Here is an 18,990-nt window from a genome sequence, read left to right as displayed (position 1 = left end):
AATTTGGCAATGTAAACAACTGATTATCTGGGAAAGTTGTTGGAACTGATTGTTATGAGCTTAATTTTGTTTTTAGAATGATGATTTTGACTACACAATTTTAAAACATGAAATTTGAATGGTTTGGAGACTAATTTTTTATTTCATGGATTAGCTACTTTTTGTGCCAATTTGTGTTGTCCGTGAAAATATTAGCTAGATTTCGCCCTTGCTAATTTCTTCCATTTCTAAATTATTTTTTGACGCTTAGTCTGATTGTTTAGCTGAGCTAAAAGGAGTTTGCATGGCACCCATGACTGTCAAGTTTACAACTACCAGATGTCAGAGTGCTTGAGTTTTTTAGACCAATTCGGAGCTGGTAGTTACCTAAGAATTTAGATTGTAGTATACTTATTGCCAATAGCTGTGTTGGATTTGATTCAACTAATTGCCTTTGTATGAGCGTTAAGGCTCTTTTCTTTTTTTTTTCTTTAATTTCAACAGCAAGTTTAGATGAAAATAGGTGTTTGAGTTAAAATGAAAACATTTTCTGGAAGTGTTAAAATAATGGATATGAAGCAAAAGATAAGACATAAATCAAATTATATTCCACTTCGTTGAGGCCTAAATACAAATAAATGCTTTGGCGAATAATGCTCAAAGGTTTACGCTTTCTACTTGATCTTATGTCGTCCTATTGACCAATCACATTTAAGGGGATGTAAAAAGAGGGCTTCACGGATTTGGACTGTGTCAATTATGTTTTTGTCGAGTATTAATGCATAGATGTTGAGTAGTGATCTGGCATTGTTTTCTTGAATAGTTGCTGGGCACTTAAAATAATGTGCTTCACTATTTTTAGCCTGACACTATGAGCTGGAGGCTACCCATGATGCATTTGATTGGCCACTTTTCTGAGCTCAGGACTGCGAGCTGTGCTAAATTAAAGCAGTGCCAATTAAAGCAAATGTAGTTATATTGTTTTGAACATTCACAAAATTGCAGCTAAAACTTTGGCTCCGTTTGGATTACCTGTTTTTGGGGTTGTTTTTCAAAAACAGCACTGTAGCATTTCGTTTTTGAAATACAAGTCCGTTTGGGTTAGTTGTTTTTGAGATTGTTTTTCAAAAACTATATGAAAAACTTTTACTGTAGATGTTTTTTGGATTATTTTTAGAGATATTTTTAAAACATATTTTGGGTATTTTTATAATTTATAATTTATATAATTTTATTTTTATATACATTTATGCATTTATAATACATTTATAAATATTTATAAATAAATATATTTATATATTCGCTAAAAAATATATAAATGTATTATAAATGTATTATATTATATATAATACATAATATAAATATATTTATAAATGTATAAGTGTATATTATTATAAATGTATAAATTATAAATGAATATTGTATAAATGTATAAATTATAAGTTATAATTTTTATATTTTTATATAAATATACATTTATGCATTTATAAATAAATATATTTATATATTTATATAAAAATATATTATAAATTTATTGTATTATATATAATACATAATATAAATATATTTATAAATGTATAAGTGTATATTATTGTAAATTTATAAATTATAAATGAATATTATATAAATGTATAAATGTATAATTTATAATTTATAATTTTTATATTTTTATATAAATATACATTTATGCATTTATAATAGATTTATAAATACTTATAAATAAATATATTTATTTATTTCTATAAAAGTATATAAATGTATTATATTACATATAATACATAATATAAATATATTTATAAATGTATAAGTGTATATTCTTGTAAATTTATAAATTATAAAGGAATATTACATAAATGTATAAATGTATAAATGTATAAATTATAAATTATATATTTTTATATAAATATACATTTATAAATATTTATAAATAAATATATTTATGTATTTATATAAAAATATATAAATGTATTATATTACATATAATACATATTATAAATATATTTATAAATGTAAAATTACATATTATTATAAATGTATAAATTACAAATGAATATTATATAAATGTATAAATTATAATTTTATTAATATATATTAATATTATGTATAAATGTATTAATATAATTAATATAAATGTACAAATGTATTAATATTATGTATAAATGTAAAATTAATATTATGTATATTAATATAAATGTATTATATTTTGTATAATACATAATATAAATGTATATTATAAATATACATTAATATATATATATTATGTATAAATGTACATTTATATAAATGTAAAATATATATTATATTATATATAATTTATATAATATATAATATTCATATAAATATGTAAAAATATGTAAAAATATTTTTTAAGTAAAATAAAATATTTATAATATGTAAAAATAAATATATAAATATATAAATATTTAATATATATATATAATATACATTAATATTAATTATAAATATTATAATATTATAAATATGGTGTTTATATAATATTTCAATTTTTAATATTTATTTTATATTTCATTATATAAATATTCATATAATATATAATATATAATTTTCAATTTGTATAATATACATAATATTATATATATATATAATATAATATATTATACATAATATACATTGTTACATTATTACATATTATGTATATTATATATTATACCTAACATTATTAGACATTATTATACACAATAATGTACATAATAATATTATACATTAATAATGTATATATTATAATATAATGTACATAATATATTATGTATAAATATTTACACATTTATGTATACAATATTACATATTATGTATATTATATTATGTATATTATAATATTAATGTATAATATTAATGTATATAAATATTTATATAATATATAATATATATAATTTTCAATTTGTATATTTCAATTTATATTAATATAATATATATATATAATATACATAATTGAAATATACATATGTAGTTGTTTTTGATATAATGTTTGGATATGGTGTTTTTGGAGTTGTTTTAGAAATACACATTTACTGTAGCATTTGGGATGTGAAAAACAGTTTTTCAAAAACAGCTCCAAAAACAAGGATCCAAACACACCTTTTATCTTTGCAATCATGGTTGTTAGCCCAAAGTTTTGAACAGATTTTCTGTTAGTCTAATTTTTCCTGCCGGCTAAAAATGGCACACCAAACAACAACAGGACTAAGTAATACCCAGTACTGATTATTCAGCTTGTTGAGGAAAAAATATCTATGCATGGTTTGCTAAAGATCTTGATGGTTCTTTGGTCCGGTTAACTACTGATTGTGTATCTCAGTTGGACTTTCATCCAGTATGTATCTTTCTATTTTATTCTTCTCATTTTTGTGTTTTTGGGTAGCTTTTGCCCTTAGCTGAATGATTTGGTTTTCCTGCTTTCTTTGTGGAATTTCTCTCTTCAACTTAACCAGGGATTATTGTTCTCCATGTTCTCTGGTGGATTATAATAATTTACAGCATCTTTCTTTTTCTTAGGTACAAAGTGCTTCAAGTAGTTGTTCCTGATCCATTAGAAGCAACTAACTTGTTGTACCGGTCAACTCAGATAACTTTTACAACTTACATTAACTTACTGGGGCTTCATGGAGAGATGTTGTCAACTTAGAATTAGTTGAGATGAAAAACTCACAGGTAATTGGTTGTTTGAATAGAGATTTTGACAGTATTTACTGAACTTCTAGCTTGGGTGCCATAAAGATCCACAAAATCTTGTCCAGTTCTTGACCTGCTGCAATCGGCTCTTTCTGCCTTTGGACGGTGAATCATTTTTCCAGTGACCACCACAAATAATGGGATACTACAAACATTCAAGAGCAAATAATTGTCTGTTATCTTGGAAGGATCATAGTGCATTTGAACAATGTTGTTTTGCTGATCTTGGTGATGTTACATACGTCATAACTTCTCATATGCATACCCAGTTCAGAACTTGAATTGTGACATCTTAGTATGTGTAATCTTATTGCAGAGAATTTATTGCGTATGGTCTCTCAAACCAATAATAGTAGTGGAGAATAAACTTTAAACGCCATTTTAGTTATGATTAGTTTTCATAATCAATCTGTAGACATCTTGATGAATGAGCTCCCATCCACAGGGTCCATCTCAAGGTTATGTTGCCCAAAGCTACCTTTCTGCTAATTCAAATCTATCTGTCATGTGAAATCAAGGGCATATTGTAAGAGTCTGAGATTGATTCATATGTAAGTGTTGCAAAAGAAGATGACTTGAGAATACCAAAAAAAAAAATGTAAGTGTTGCAAGAGAAGATGACTTGAGAAGTGTTTGAATTGATTTAGATTTAACATGGAAAGTTCCCATATGAAGGATCCAATCCCACTCTTTCTATCTGCATTGCATTTTATTGGTGATTTGGCAAAGGGAAGGCCAAATCAATAGGAAGAGCTGCATTATATGGCTTTTGGTACAATGTCTTGCTGGTCCATCTGCGTTTCTTCACTAGCTTTTGAATTGTAGGAGACAGCATGTCCTGTCATTCTGGTGCCATATTCTAGTCAATCATGCATTATCTCTGGCACCTATATTAGGTCGTCAGAATATTTGGATATTTTCCTCAATGAATGTTAATAAAACATGGATGGATGTTGCAAAGCTTTTAGCAGCTTTGGTCCAGAGTTATGAGAGTTTGATGCTTTGTTACTTACTAGTCAAGCGGTCAGTCTTTTATATGCTTGTAGTACAAGTGTTCATTAAATTGCTTCAGTCAGTTATGCTACTACTTGGTGATTATGAATTTTTTTAAATTTTTTTTCCAGTATTAATCCCCGAGGTTACTCCTTGTGTCTTTTCCGTGCCCCAATATTTGAGGGGATACTGGGTGGTTGTTTCATAGATTGGAATCGGAAATGGAAATGGAATCATCGACTCTGGTTTTGGAATTAAACTTTTCATTCCAATATCTAACTTGGTTCACACATTGGAATTAGCATCATTCCAACTCCTGATGCTTTGTTTGATGAGTGTTTCGGAATTAATGCAATTAAATTCCAAATTTACCCCTGATATAACAATTTTTGAGTAAATTCCCAAAAAGAGGGAGTTTTCAAACTAACTTCCCAAAGGGTTTTAAAAATTCAAAAAATGTTACAGTAATTTCTTAACAAAAAAAAAACTAGTAGGTTATCTATTTAACATAAATTAAATATTTTTTAAAAAAGAAATATCTCATAAAGTACCAACTCTTTATGGATTTTTTCTATTACATGAACCAAGTACCAGGTTTTTATGGGCATTTTATTTTGAATCATTTAATTTATGTTAAATACATAAATATTTGCAAATAAAATTCAAAAGCCGTTACACAAATATTTTTACGAAAGGAAAACTAGCATGTTTTGTTTTTAATATAAATGAAGTATTTGAAAGTAAAAAAAATTGTCCATAACATATCAGTTTTTTACGAGTTTCTTCCATTATATGAATAAAGTACTAGCTATTTATGAGCATTTTATTTTGAATCATTTAATTTATATTAAATACATAACTGTTTATAAGTGAAATTCAAAAAGTGTTACACGAATATTATTACGAAAGGAAAACTAGTAGGTTTTGTATTTAACATATATTAAATACGTGAAAGTAAAAAAAGAAATTACCCCTTTTTACTAGCTCTTTACGGGTTCTTCTATTACATGAATAAAGTACTAGCTATTTATAGGCATTTTACTCTGAATCATATAATTTAATGTTAAATACATAAAATATATGTAAAATTTAAAAAGTGATATACTAATATTTTTACGAAAGGAAAACAAGCACCGTTTTGTATTTAACATAAATTAAATACGTGAAAGTAAAAAAAAAAAAAAAGAAAAAAAAGAAATTGCCCATAACATTTCAGTTCTTTATGGGTTTCCTCTATTACACGAACAAAGTAATAGCTATTTCCTTGGATGATTTTTCACCCTTTGGAAAAAGACTCAAAAATCGCCACCCTTTTGCGAAGTTAATTTAGGAACTCCCTCTTGTTTCATGTATCTGAACCTCTTGTTTAATTTAAAAATCGCCACCATCATTCTTGTTTGATATATCTGAACCTTTCACATTTTTACTAGTTTTTAAATCTCCCAGAACCTAAAAACAAAATCCCAAATCGATAACAATGCGCGTAAAACATTAAAAAGTTAACATAAAAATTGAATATTTATTTACCTCTAAATCAGAAGCCTCAGAAGAGTTGATAATGAGTAAGGCCAGAAATATTGTCCCTAGAAGTCTACAACTTAATCCCATCTTTTGGTTCTCAAGCACTTGCTTTAATCTAAATTTAAAAAAAAAACAAAAAAAACTCCTTTTTTACATAATTATGATAGAAATATGGGATTTTTTTTCTCCTTTTTTTTTTCTCTCTGCCAATTTCCTAAAGATTGATGAAATCTTTGCAGGGTCCGAATAAACCGAAGAACGAAAATCCGATCAAAAAGTTCGAAATTAAAGTTTAAAGGAATGGAAACCTCAGAAGTCGTTCTCCGGTGCCTCCCTCATCCCTCACGTCCCAGTAGTCACCAAATCTTCAGCAGTCAACATCCAAAGCTTATAAAGTAGCACAAATACTATTGTATATAAGAACTTAAATTTTGCATCCGCGACGGCGGAAGAAGTCAATACTCCAGGAGGGACTGGGGGCAGAGAGCGGCCGCTGGCGAGGGAAGTGGGAGCTGGATATAGAAGGTCATCGGGTGGTGGACTATGCGGAGAGCAAAGGAATATCAATTGGGAGTGCAGCGTGTGAGGGAGAGAAAGAAAGGTAGGTCCATCATAAATGTTGTCTAGGGAATAAATTGAGGGTTTTGTCCAAAATCTTTTAATTTGTTCGGGAATGGAATAAGTCAGATTTTTTAGAAATGATTCCAAAAATTACATTCCAATAGGTTTAACCCAAGCAACAAATAAGGGGTTTATTCTATTCTGTGATTCCCAAACCCTTTAACCAAGCAGCCCATGGTGTTGAAAAAGGATGAATGCAAAAGATGTTATTTTTAATAGATTGGAACGTAAGTTTGAAAATCTAATTTGCAAGTTTATGCTGCATTGTTGTTGTAGGAATGATGTTTTCACCTTAATCGCAATAGCCCATCAATATTTTAGGAAAACAATATCACAAAACCTCGTCCACATTGAATTTTGGAATTGAATGGGTGGTAAGGTGGTTGAGTTGTTGCAAGTGACAACTGGCTTAGTAGAATTATGAGGAAATCAAATTATGACCAAGTTATACTACATACTAGAAGGTTAGTCAAAGGATTGGTGAATGTGTAATTTTCAATATTTGGCTATTTTCATCTAAATTTTCTTTATTGCGTGGGAATGCCACTAATCAGGATTCAGTTCCCCATAGTTCTTCGTCGCATCTTACTTGCTGTACCAAGTTTGTAATGTCTTTTTCGCATCACCAGACTGTGACTTTTGTTGGAAAGTGTTTGTGTATTATATAATTGCTTTCTGGTGGTCGGATGTCCCAATGATGATTTATTACTTTATTTCTCCTTGTTACCCGGACTGTAAAGATGTTTTGAGGTAGGTAGCTGAAGGCAATTCGTATTTCCCTTCAAGGACAGAGAGGAGCCAGATTTGGAGAATTGTGTAGCAGTTCTGGACCTAACATGCAAGCAACTTCCCAATTTTACTCTGTATTTTATTTCTCCAATGGGTCTCTCGCCTTTGCCATTCTTATGTTACTTAGTGCAGATGTTCATCTATTTAATCTAATCTTTTAAATCCGTTTTAACCTGCATGTGTATTAGTCGCGGAAGCAGCTGTGACATATTTGCTCGGACAAAAATTAAACCTCTCAGCTCAAGTAAACTTGCCAGAAAGCTCGACCTAACTCTAGGATCTTGGACTTGTAAGTTTCCTTGTGAGTCCTACCATGTAGGCTATCTGTGATTGCGAGCACAAATGTGTTGTAAAATATATAGTATTTCAAAAATATTCTTTGTCCCACATCGAAAAAATGAGAAGTATTATTTTCTCTGTCCCACATTGAGAAGTGAGAAGGGTTGCAGTCTTTGTCCCACATCGGAAGTGAGAAGGGTTGCACCTCACTCTGAAGTCTATAAATAGGATCCACTTCTCCCTCAGAAAATTACCCCAGCAGCTTCAGTTAATATCTTTTGATAGCTGCTCTATCCCTCTCTCTCTCTCTCTTTTATTTTTTGTTAGTTGATATCTTCCTGATAATTCTGTTCTCATCCTTTTTATATATATATCTGCTGGTTTTAATTTGCTAGTTCTGGTCCTTCTAGTTTGCAACAAGAAGAAAGTTTGTCTTTCTTGTTCGCAATAAATAGAAGAAGGCTTGTTTAATCCTGGGGAAACATTTCAATTTCATGAAATAGTTTCTTAGGACAGTGCTACGCACGACTCAAGCAGATAGTGTTAACATTGTTGTAGCCAATTATCCAACAATCTAAGAAACTATGGCATCTGACAATGTTAGCACCCCGCAGCCTTCATCAGCAACTGTTGCAGTGGCACTACCATTCGCCAAGCCCTTTCCAGATGTATCCAAAATTGAAATTTTCGCCAATGAAAATTTCAAAAGGTGGCAAGAACGAGTACACTCACGACTCGACATCCATGGAGTGGTCTATGCACTAACGGAGTCCCAACCTGCTTCAACCACAGATGTCAAAATACAAGAATCGTGGCAATATGCCAATAAGGTATGTAGGCATACTATTTTACAAACACTCTTAAATGAATTATTTGACGTGTATTGTAGCTATATGCAAGCCAATAAGTCCCAGTATAATAGACTAAAAAATTCCAATTACAAGCCTAATATTCCCAACTTTAAGAAAAAGAAAGGCAATTGCCATTATTGTAGAAAATCAGAACATTATGTTGCCCTGTATAGATACAATAAAGGTGACAAAGCAAATGGTAATCCTCCTAAGGTTAATTTAACCGAAGGAGATGAAATAATTGCTGCAGTCATCTTTCAAGTGAACATTGCAGCTAATGTTAAAGAATGGGTGGTAGACTCTGGGGCTACTCGGCACATATGTGCGAATCGAGAAGCGTTTTCCTCCTATACTTCAATAGGGGATGATGAAAAAATAGTCTACCTTGCAGACTCACGAACTACTAAAGTTCTGGGTAAGGGCAAAGTACTATTGAAACTCACTTCAGGAAATACTTTGGCTCTTAATGATGTGCTGCATGTTCCAAATATTCGGGCAAATCTTGTTTCTGTGGCTTTGCTTGGAAAAGTTGGGGTGAAAGTATCATTCGAATCTGAAAAGATTGTAATGACAAGAAATAATGTGTTTGTAGGGAAAGGCTATTGTAATCAGGGACTTTTTGTACTTAATATTTCCAATGTGATAAATGAAAATGCATCTTCTTCTGCTTATATTGTTGATTCCATTTCTTTATGGCATGCTAGATTAGGACATGTTAATATTGGTTATATAAAGAAAATGCAATCATGTGGTCTAATTTCTGGTATTAATGATAATATGGACAAATGTGAAATATGTGCAGAAGCTAAAATAACAAAGAAAAGTTGTATAACTGTCCATAGAGAAACTGAGTTATTAAATTTAATTCATACTGATTTAGGTGATTTAAAACAAACAATGACTAGAGGTGGGAAAAGGTATTATGTCACCTTTATAGATGACTATTCTAGATATACCAAAGTTTATTTACTTAGAAATAAAGATGATACTTATAATGCCTTTTTATCCTATAAGTCTGAAGTAGAAAATCAACTTAATAAAAGGATAAAAAGAATTAGATCAGATAGGGGTGGAGAATATTAACTTTAGATAACCTTTGTGAACAGGAAGGCATAATACATGAAATAACTCCACCTTATTCTCCAGAATCTAATGGAGTAGCTGAAAGGAAAAATAGAACATTAAAAGAAATGATGAACTCTATGTTAATTAGTTCTCATGCTCCAGATAATTTATGGGGAGAAGCTATATTATCTGCATGTCACTTACAAAATAGAATCCCACATAAAAAGACTGGCAAAATACCTTATGAGTTATGGAAAAATTATAAACCAAATTTGAAATATTTAAAAGTTTGGGGGTGTCTTGCTAAAGTCTTGTTGCCTGAACCTAAGAAAAGGAAAATAGGTTCTAAAACTTCTGATTGTATGTTTATTGGATATGCTGAACATAGTGCTGCATATAGATTTCTTGTGTTAAGAAGTGATATACTTGATTGTAATACAATTATTGAGACAAAGAATGCTGAATTTTTTGAACATATTTTTCCACTGTCTAGTAAAATTTCTCATGCACCTGTTGAAATAAATAAGGAAATTATTCCAATTGAGGAATTAAGAAGGAGCAAAAGGCCAAGAAAAGAATTTTCATTTGGAAATGAATTCCAAACCTTTCTTGTTGATAATGATCCTTTAACATACTCCGATGCTATTTCTTCTCCTGAGTGTAAATTTTGGAAAGAAGCAATTAAATCTGAAATAGATTCTATCTTGTCAAATAAAACTTGGATTTTGGTAGACTTACCTCCTGGTGCAAAACCTATTGGTTGCAAATGGATTTTTAAAAGAAAATATAACTCTGATGGCTCTATAGAAAAGTACAAAGCTCGTTTAGTAGCAAAAGGATTTTCTCAAAAACAAAATATTGATTATTTTGATACATTTGCACCAGTAACTAGAATTGCGTCTATTCGAGTTTTATTTGCTTTAGCTTCTATCCATAAACTTGTTATTCATCAAATGGATGTCAAAACAGCCTTTTTAAATGGTGATTTAGAAGAAGAAATTTATATGTTTCAACCTGAGGGATGTATTGTATCTGGACAAGAAAATAAGGTTTGTAAACTAATTAAATCTCTTTATGGCCTAAAACAAGCTCCTAAACAGTGGCATGAGAAATTTGATCAAGTATTGATGAAAGATGGTTTCTCGTCTGTAGAAGTGGATAAATGTGTATATGTCAAAATTATAAATGATCAATATGTGATAATCAGTTTATATGTGGATGACATGCTTATATTTGGTACTAGTCTAGATATTGTAAATAGTACTAAATATTTTTTGTCTTCTAATTTTGATATGAAAGATTTGGGTGAAGCCAAAATAATATTGGGTGTTAAAATCATAAGGAAATGTGATGGTATAATGTTGTCACAAGAACATTATACAGAGAGACTTCTTAGGAAGTTTGAAAATTATGATGTGACACCTGTGAGTACTCCTTATGATGCTAACACTCAATTAAAGAAAAATAATGGTGACCCAATTGCTCAGTCTAGATATGCTCAGATTATTGGGAGTCTGATGCATCTGATGAATTTTACTAGACCTGATATAGCTTATGCTGTATGTCGACTGAGTAGATATACTCATAATCCCAACCGTGAGCATTGGTTTGCATTAGTCAGACTAATGAAATATTTGAGAGGTACCATGAATTTTGGTATCCTGTATAGTGGATTTCCCACTGTATTAGAAGGTTACAGTGATGCTAATTGGATCTCTGATTCAAATGATACGAAATCCACTAGTGGTTATGTGTTCACCCTTGGTGGTGGTGCAATAGCATGGAAATCTGCTAGACAGACAATCATTGCTAGATCAACAATGGAGTCAGAGTTTGTAGCTCTGGAACTGACAGGGACTGAGGCCGAGTGGTTGAGAAATTTCTTAGCTAACATTCCTTCAACTAAGGATTTGTTGCCTCCTGTGTCCATACATTGTGACTGTCAAGCAGCGATTGCCATAGCTAAAAATAAATCGTATAATTGTAAAAGTCGACACATGAGTTTGAGACATGATGTCGTAAAGCAGCTGCTTAGAGATGGAATTATTTCCATTGATTATGTAAAGTCAGAGTTGAATTTGGCCGATCCTCTGACTAAACCCGTAGGAAGAAAATTGATTCTTCAAACTACGAAAGAAATGGGACTTCGACCAACAAGTTGTCAATAGAGACGGTAACCCAACCTATGTGATTGGTGATCCCATGAAGTAGGTTCATATGGGTAATAACAAGTCTATATTGATAGTAAAGCACTTCAAATTTAAGTCCCTCTAGAGATAAGTGCTTTGAGTAATTGTGAGGATGAGTTAAAACTCTTAATGAATTCATATCCCATTAGGGAGGTGTAGTTAAAGCAATATACACTTGATGAATTCACCTATATGAGAGTGGAGTGGGGCCGCTCCTATAAGAGTCATTGGTCAAATCTTTAGAGCTCTCATGAATAACCAGGCAGGCGCACGGCCAAAAAGCGCAAAATCGCGTTAACAGCAAATTATGGGTTGTAATGTGATTGATAAAATCTCTGTCATACATCAAGAGTTATTGGTTCATAGAAATTTATATTTCACCAATAATTCTGTAGATCATATTTTATCAATCTATGTTTGGTTCATAGTCCAAAAGACACCAATCTAATTACATTTCAACCAAATCCAGCAGAGTACTTTTAAAATTCTTCCTTTATCCAAAGAATTTTTTTGAAATAGGTGGGAGATTGTTGTAAAATATATAGTATTTCAAAAATATTCTTTGTCCCACATCGAAAAAATGAGAAGTATTATTTTCTCTATCCCACATTGAGAAGTGAGAAGGGTTGCAGTCTTTGTCCCACATCGGAAGTGAGAAGGGTTGCACCTCACTCTGAAGTCTATAAATAGGATCCACTTCTCCCTCAGAAAATTACCCCAGCAGCTTCAGTTAATATCTTTTGATAGCTGCTCTATCCCTCTCTCTCTCTCTCTTTTATTTTTTGTTAGTTGATATCTTCCTGATAATTCTGTTCTCATCCTTTTTATATATATATCTGCTGGTTTTAATTTGCTAGTTCTGGTCCTTCTAGTTTGCAACAAGAAGAAAGTTTGTCTTTCTTGTTCGCAATAAATAGAAGAAGGCTTGTTTAATCCTGGGGAAACATTTCAATTTCATGAAATAGTTTCTTAGGACAGTGCTACGCACGACTCAAGCAGATAGTGTTAACATTGTTGTAGCCAATTATCCAACAAAATGATGGTCACCCATGTATCTCTGTGACTGAAGAAGATAGGACGACAGACCAAGCCTGGAATGATGAGCTGGAGACTTTTCTGAGCAAATGGTCACCACCAGGGTACTTGTGGAGGGGATTATCTGTTCTTATCTTGGCTGGGCAGGTCATTAGTAGGACCATAAAGGGCAAAGTCCACTGGAGAAACACCCTCCAACAACTGGAGAGGGTTGGACCTAAATCTGTAGGTGTCTGTCTCTTAACTTCAGCTTTTGTTGGAATGGCCTTCACCATACAATTTGTGAGAGAGTTCACTAGGTTAGGGCTGAATAGAGCTGTTGGTGGTGTCTTAGCGCTAGCTTTTTCAAGGGAGCTGACTACTGTAGTCACATCAATTGTAATTGCAGGACGTATTGGGAGTGCATTTGCTGCAGAATTGGGCACCATGCAAGTTTCTGAGCAAACTGACACGTTGAGAGTTCTTGGTGCAGATCCTGTTGATTATCTTGTTACACCAAGGGTTATCGCTTCCTGCATTGCTCTGCCAATTTTAACTCTAATGTGCTTCACTGTAGGGATGGCGTCCAGTACCCTTTTGGCTGATAGTGTTTATGGGGTTGGCATAAACATAATCTTGGATTCTGCTCATAGAACTCTTAAATCATGGGATTTAGTCATTGCAATGATCAAGTCTCAGGTATTTGGTGGGATTATATCCGTAGTTAGCTGCGCTTGGGGAGTTACAACATTGGGGGGTGCCAAAGGCGTTGGAGAATCAAAAACTTCTGCTGTGGTTATATCTCTTGTCGGTATTTTATGGCTGACTTCGCTCTATCGCATTGCTTCTTCCAGGGAGCAGGAGACTCACTGAAGAATTTATGACTTTCCGCTACGAGCTTTAATGGTTCAATCTTTTGTTGGATATTTTCTTGTAAAACTTATTTCTCTAAGACAAGTCGAGTTGTTTGTCTTGTAGCTCGTTCCCTTTTTTGGATGCATAAAACCAAGGTATACATATTGGCGCAGCTTTTGAATCTAGGCTGGTCATTCCTGTCTCTCAAACCCCGTTTAAATCAGGATAAAAAAGTAATTATCCACCTTGAATGCCAATATTCTGAGATCTTGAATGGACGGCTGAAGATGCTTTTTTATCATCGGATGCCCCGGCTACTCCGTGCATGATCACTTGAAATTGTGCCTCGTTCATAGTTCTCGCAATACATTTGAAAAAACTTTGAGCAAAATCGGTTGTAAATTTATTTCATTTGGACTGTAATCGTACAAATCCCATTTAACCTCGACTTTCCTAATTTCTTTCCCCCCTTCCTATCAAGTTCCCTAAATGGTGGTAAAACCAGCTTTACTTGAGTTACCTCAATAAAGACTACGAGGAACCTACCTGGTCAATGGAGAAAATCTGTTCACTAGCATTAGATTAACAAATAAATATTGCAGCTCCTTTCTTAACCAACGCAGTCAGAACTATTTTAATCAACTAATGGTTCAGTTCTCGGTGGTTCCCGTGATCCTGTTGGATCACCCCTCCTAGAATAGGTTATAGTAGGAGTAGGTGTAAATGATGATAATTGACAAAAAAAAAAAAAAAAAAAGAGTACCTCATTAAAGACCAAGTGGAAAATTTATTAGCATCAGATTAAAATATGCCAGTGTCTCTCCGTGTAGAAATTCTGTCTACTTCACCTTCTACATCTACTTGTAAGAATTTGGGAGAGACGCCTTATTCTGATTCCGGAAAATTTATCCGTGGAATTATATACTTTTCTGATTTCAATTTCTTTTCACTCTTTGGTGCAAGTGCTCATATTGTTTAATAAGGCCACAAGCAATCAAATTTAGGCTTTCAAAATGATTATTATGCTACCAATGTCTAGAAATTGATTTCTGAATCCATTCCACATTTTTGTATTTGCAGAGGTTATGGCTGTAATGGTAGTTAAGGTATGCCAGCCAATAATGGAATAGCAGCCGCTGAATGTGAATGCAGCTATAGACCATTTTGGTATCCTAAATCATGTTGGTTTAACAAATCAAATAATGTTTTTACAAATCTTGCCTTTGATTATGGCAGTTGTTCAGTTGTATATACTGGACTAACCTTTAATCTTACTACCTCTTCAGCTATTAGCAACATTGAGGCAAAAAGTATGATTAACTTTACAATTGGTATACTCCATCTAGATTTATATATATGAGGTCTAATATATAATTCGCAGCATTTGGTATTTGTAAAGATTGCTTGTTGCTGTGGTAAATTTCATAAGAATTCTGCTTTGCCAAGGTGAATATTTTTGCTTTGTTGGTTGGTTGGTTTCTGCCATTGTTCCGGTGAAGGAATTTGCATCTTCTGCCTCTTTGTTTTTTAGTGATGTTGTTCTTGGTACTCGAATTTTTTGGGATTGCCTTAGTTTATTGCTCTATATTTTGTTGGTTTCTTTTAGGGTTAAAAACAAAAAAACCCATGTGGTATACCTATTACACAGAAAAGCCCTCTATGATTTTAAAATATACAAAATGACACCTCATGTTTTGAATTAAATGGTAAACTAACAGAATTCGTTAAACTTAATGGAATCCAGTAACTTAATGAAAAATTTAACGGAATCCGATAAATTTAACGGAATCCTATAAGTTTAATAGCCGAAACCGTAATTTTCGTTAAGTTTAACGAATTCTATTAGTTTACAATTTAGTTCAAAACATGTGGTGTCGTTTTGTATGTTTTGAAACTACATGGGGTTTTTCTGTGCATTAGATATACCATATGGGATTTTTTTGTTTTTAACCCTTTCTTTTATTTGTGATTTCATGTACTTTGGGTTGACTTTATACAAGAATTGGATAGTTCGAAGAGTTTCATGCTCTTTGTTTTCGTATACTCAATTATTATATACGACAACAATAGAAAGATTAGCAATCTTTTTCTTTCTATTTGTTGGATTAATGTTAGATCTGTATTGATTATGAATAGATAAGAAGTAATGGTTAATAAGATTCTAATATTATTACTAATATCTTTGGCATTCCATATCCTAATCTATTAATTTAGAGGAAATTCAATGTTCTCCTTCTAAGATTATTCTTTTCTAGCTATCTTGGTTCTAAGCCTGTGCATAGTACCAGGTTGTAGTTGGTCGATGTTTGTGTAAACCTATACAAATTCAATGTCATCAGCAACACTAACGCCATGCTGAATAATTTAATTTAGTACTTAAACTTAATGAGTTTAGATCTTAACATATTCAAATGCGTTTGATAACCAAAAATATAACATCTTAATTAATTAACTGGTACTGAATTTTCATGCAAAATTTGTTTTCAAAAATAAGTTATAAATTATTCACTTATCACTTAATATGATGTATATTCAATTATATCAGATTTAATACTTAACAATTTAATAATTTAATGGATTCGAATTTCAAATTTCAGTTTTATTAAATGCGTCATGAAGTTCAAATCCATGTAAGATTATGCCTGATTCACTTTTGCAAGCCAATTTGTCTTTTTTTTTGGCAAGCCAATTTGTCTTGTTTTCGGTCAGGTCTGCAATTGAGATGCACTTGGCTCTTATGACCTGCAACTAGAGTGGTCTTTGTAACTCAATGAATCCTATCTTCTTGTCAGTCAGGTCTGCAATTGTACGACATATCCCTTAGGTTGCTATAATATATGTTCCAATTTGTATCCCACTCCCAACAAACTAGTTATATATTAATCTTTTTTGGATTGTGAATTATTTGCATAATTTTATTCACTTACAACATCAATATATTTTTCAACCACTTTTTTATTTCACATACATCATATGAAAAAAAGTGTTGCACTATTTTTTCAAAAAATTATCCCAAATAATCTATCATATAAACATAATTATTTTTTTTCCCTATCAATGTGGGGATCCAGTATACCACGAATATCACATAAAAAAAAATTACCAACAATTATTTTTGAGATTTTCTTTACAGGGTACTATTAGTTAAGACTTGCCTTTTTAGATAAACATTTTAAGTAAAAAAAATGCATGGAAGCAATTAAAATATCTGCAGGCACAGATTTTAATTCAAAGCATATACAAATTTGATTCGGTTCATGGGCTATTGTGATCCTGGCGATCTCTGTAGGATCTCTTAAAATGAAATGGATGAGCATGATGGGCAAAGGCAGATCTGGGAGGCGGGACCACAATGATTGAGAACCCCAACATCAAACATAAAATATAATGCAGAACAAAATATGTGGGAGCTAGGATGGGAATGTATTAGTTAAACAACAATAAACAACTTGACAATTTTCAGATTGCATTCTTGCATGCAATCATTTTCTTAGACCCCTTGATTGGGAAATTTGCTTAGAAAGTGCTATTGGTTTGTTAAAGTTGTACCTTCTCCGTCTCCATGACCTCTCAAACTCAATTTTTACATGTAAGTTGGACCAAGTGGGGGTGGTCGGATTCAAAGTACAGTAAAATCTCTAAAAATTAATAGTTTCGGTATCATATAAATTCTATTAATTTAAAGAAGTATTAATTAATTCATAAATTAATAAATGCAAATATGAATATAAATTACTTTTTATAAGAGTATGAATTATTCTATTAATAAAAGAAGGCTAAAAGTCTAAGAAGTATAAACCAATTCATATGTACTTGATTTGAAAGTATAATTTAATTCTATTAATATCTTCAATATATGATATAACAGATATCATTTTTCTATTAGCAAGAGTTCAAAAAGATTTAAAAATACTAAATTATAGATGTCTACTTCATATAATGAATCAAATTAACTTCATTATGTATAAAAATGACAGGGAAGTTTTCTTATAATAAACAAGTTCAAAGTTTTCTTACATATGTCATTGTTAAACTATGGCCTTGCATCTAAAAGGTGTTCATAAATCAATAATAGACTCATATTTTATGAAAAATATAATATGTATGTTAGTGAATTATATTAATTTATGATATGAATGGAATCAAAGAGTTACATAAGGTTTTCCAAAAAAAAATTGTTATCTTATTATTAACTTATCAAAATTATTAATTTAGCTCGTTACCACAAGTTGAGACTGAAAAAATTATCATTTAATAAAGGAAATTAATTTATAGAGATTTTACTATAATAAAGTTACATTTTGAAGAAATTTTTGAAGGACAATGCAGCGGAGGCTGCACCATGCAAGTGTGTGTGATAAATGTCTAGGGTAAAAAACAAAAAAACCTCCCGTGATAAGTCTAATACACAGAAAAGCTCCTTATGGTTTCAAAATATACAACACGACGCCTCATGTTTTGAACTAAATTGTAAAGGTGACGGAATCCATTAAACTTAACGGAAATGATTTATTGGAACCTAAAAAAAAAATTATACCTAATTTTTATCAAATATACCTATTCTACCCCATAACCCTCAATTCTCTCTATTTAGAGAATAAAACAAATGATTTTTTTGAGCTATCTTTTGCTTAATATATCAGGGCATTTTGGTCATTTCGTCCATTTCCGTTAAGTTTAACGGATTCTGTCACCTTTACAATTTAGTTCAAAACATGAGGTGTTGTGTTGTATATTTTGAAACCATGAAGGGCTTTTCTGTGTATTAGATTTATCACAGGGGATTTTTTTGTTTTTTACCCAAAAGTCTATAGCAAATTAAAAAGTGTGACTAAAGTCATTTAAAGTTTTAACCTAATTTGAGATCATGGCTTCAAAATTAGTCCCACCCCTTCTCTTTCCAATCTATACAAATGTTTAAATGGGCTTTTTATGAGATTTGTTTTGAGAGAAGAGTTTTTGAAAAATTATTTTAAGAAAGGAATTTGTGCCTGATATTCAAGGAAGTAAATGTATATATATATATATATATATATATATATATATATATATATATATATATATATCAATTTATGGCATCTTTTTACTTGCAAAAACTAGGTACTTTTGACTTTTGAGTGACCTGTGTAGTTTTTTTTTCCTAT

General features: G+C 31.2%; 1 long non-coding RNA gene across 1 annotated transcript; it reads left to right on the top strand.

Annotated features, from left to right (window-relative positions):
- The first annotated feature begins 3,083 nt into the window (after positions 1-3,083).
- LOC140021747 (uncharacterized) lies at positions 3,084-4,048 on the top strand. Its single transcript, XR_011825694.1, has 2 exons — positions 3,084-3,310; positions 3,493-4,048. It is a non-coding gene; the product is annotated as an uncharacterized lncRNA (long non-coding RNA).
- The last annotated feature ends 14,942 nt before the right edge of the window (positions 4,049-18,990 follow it).

The sequence above is a fragment of the Coffea arabica genome, chromosome 11e (genome assembly GCF_036785885.1).
Source record: "Coffea arabica cultivar ET-39 chromosome 11e, Coffea Arabica ET-39 HiFi, whole genome shotgun sequence".
In the NCBI taxonomy this organism is placed as follows: domain Eukaryota; kingdom Viridiplantae; phylum Streptophyta; class Magnoliopsida; order Gentianales; family Rubiaceae; genus Coffea; species Coffea arabica.
The sequence above is the reverse complement of the archived record's forward strand: the minus strand, read 5'-3'. Positions and strand labels throughout refer to the sequence as shown.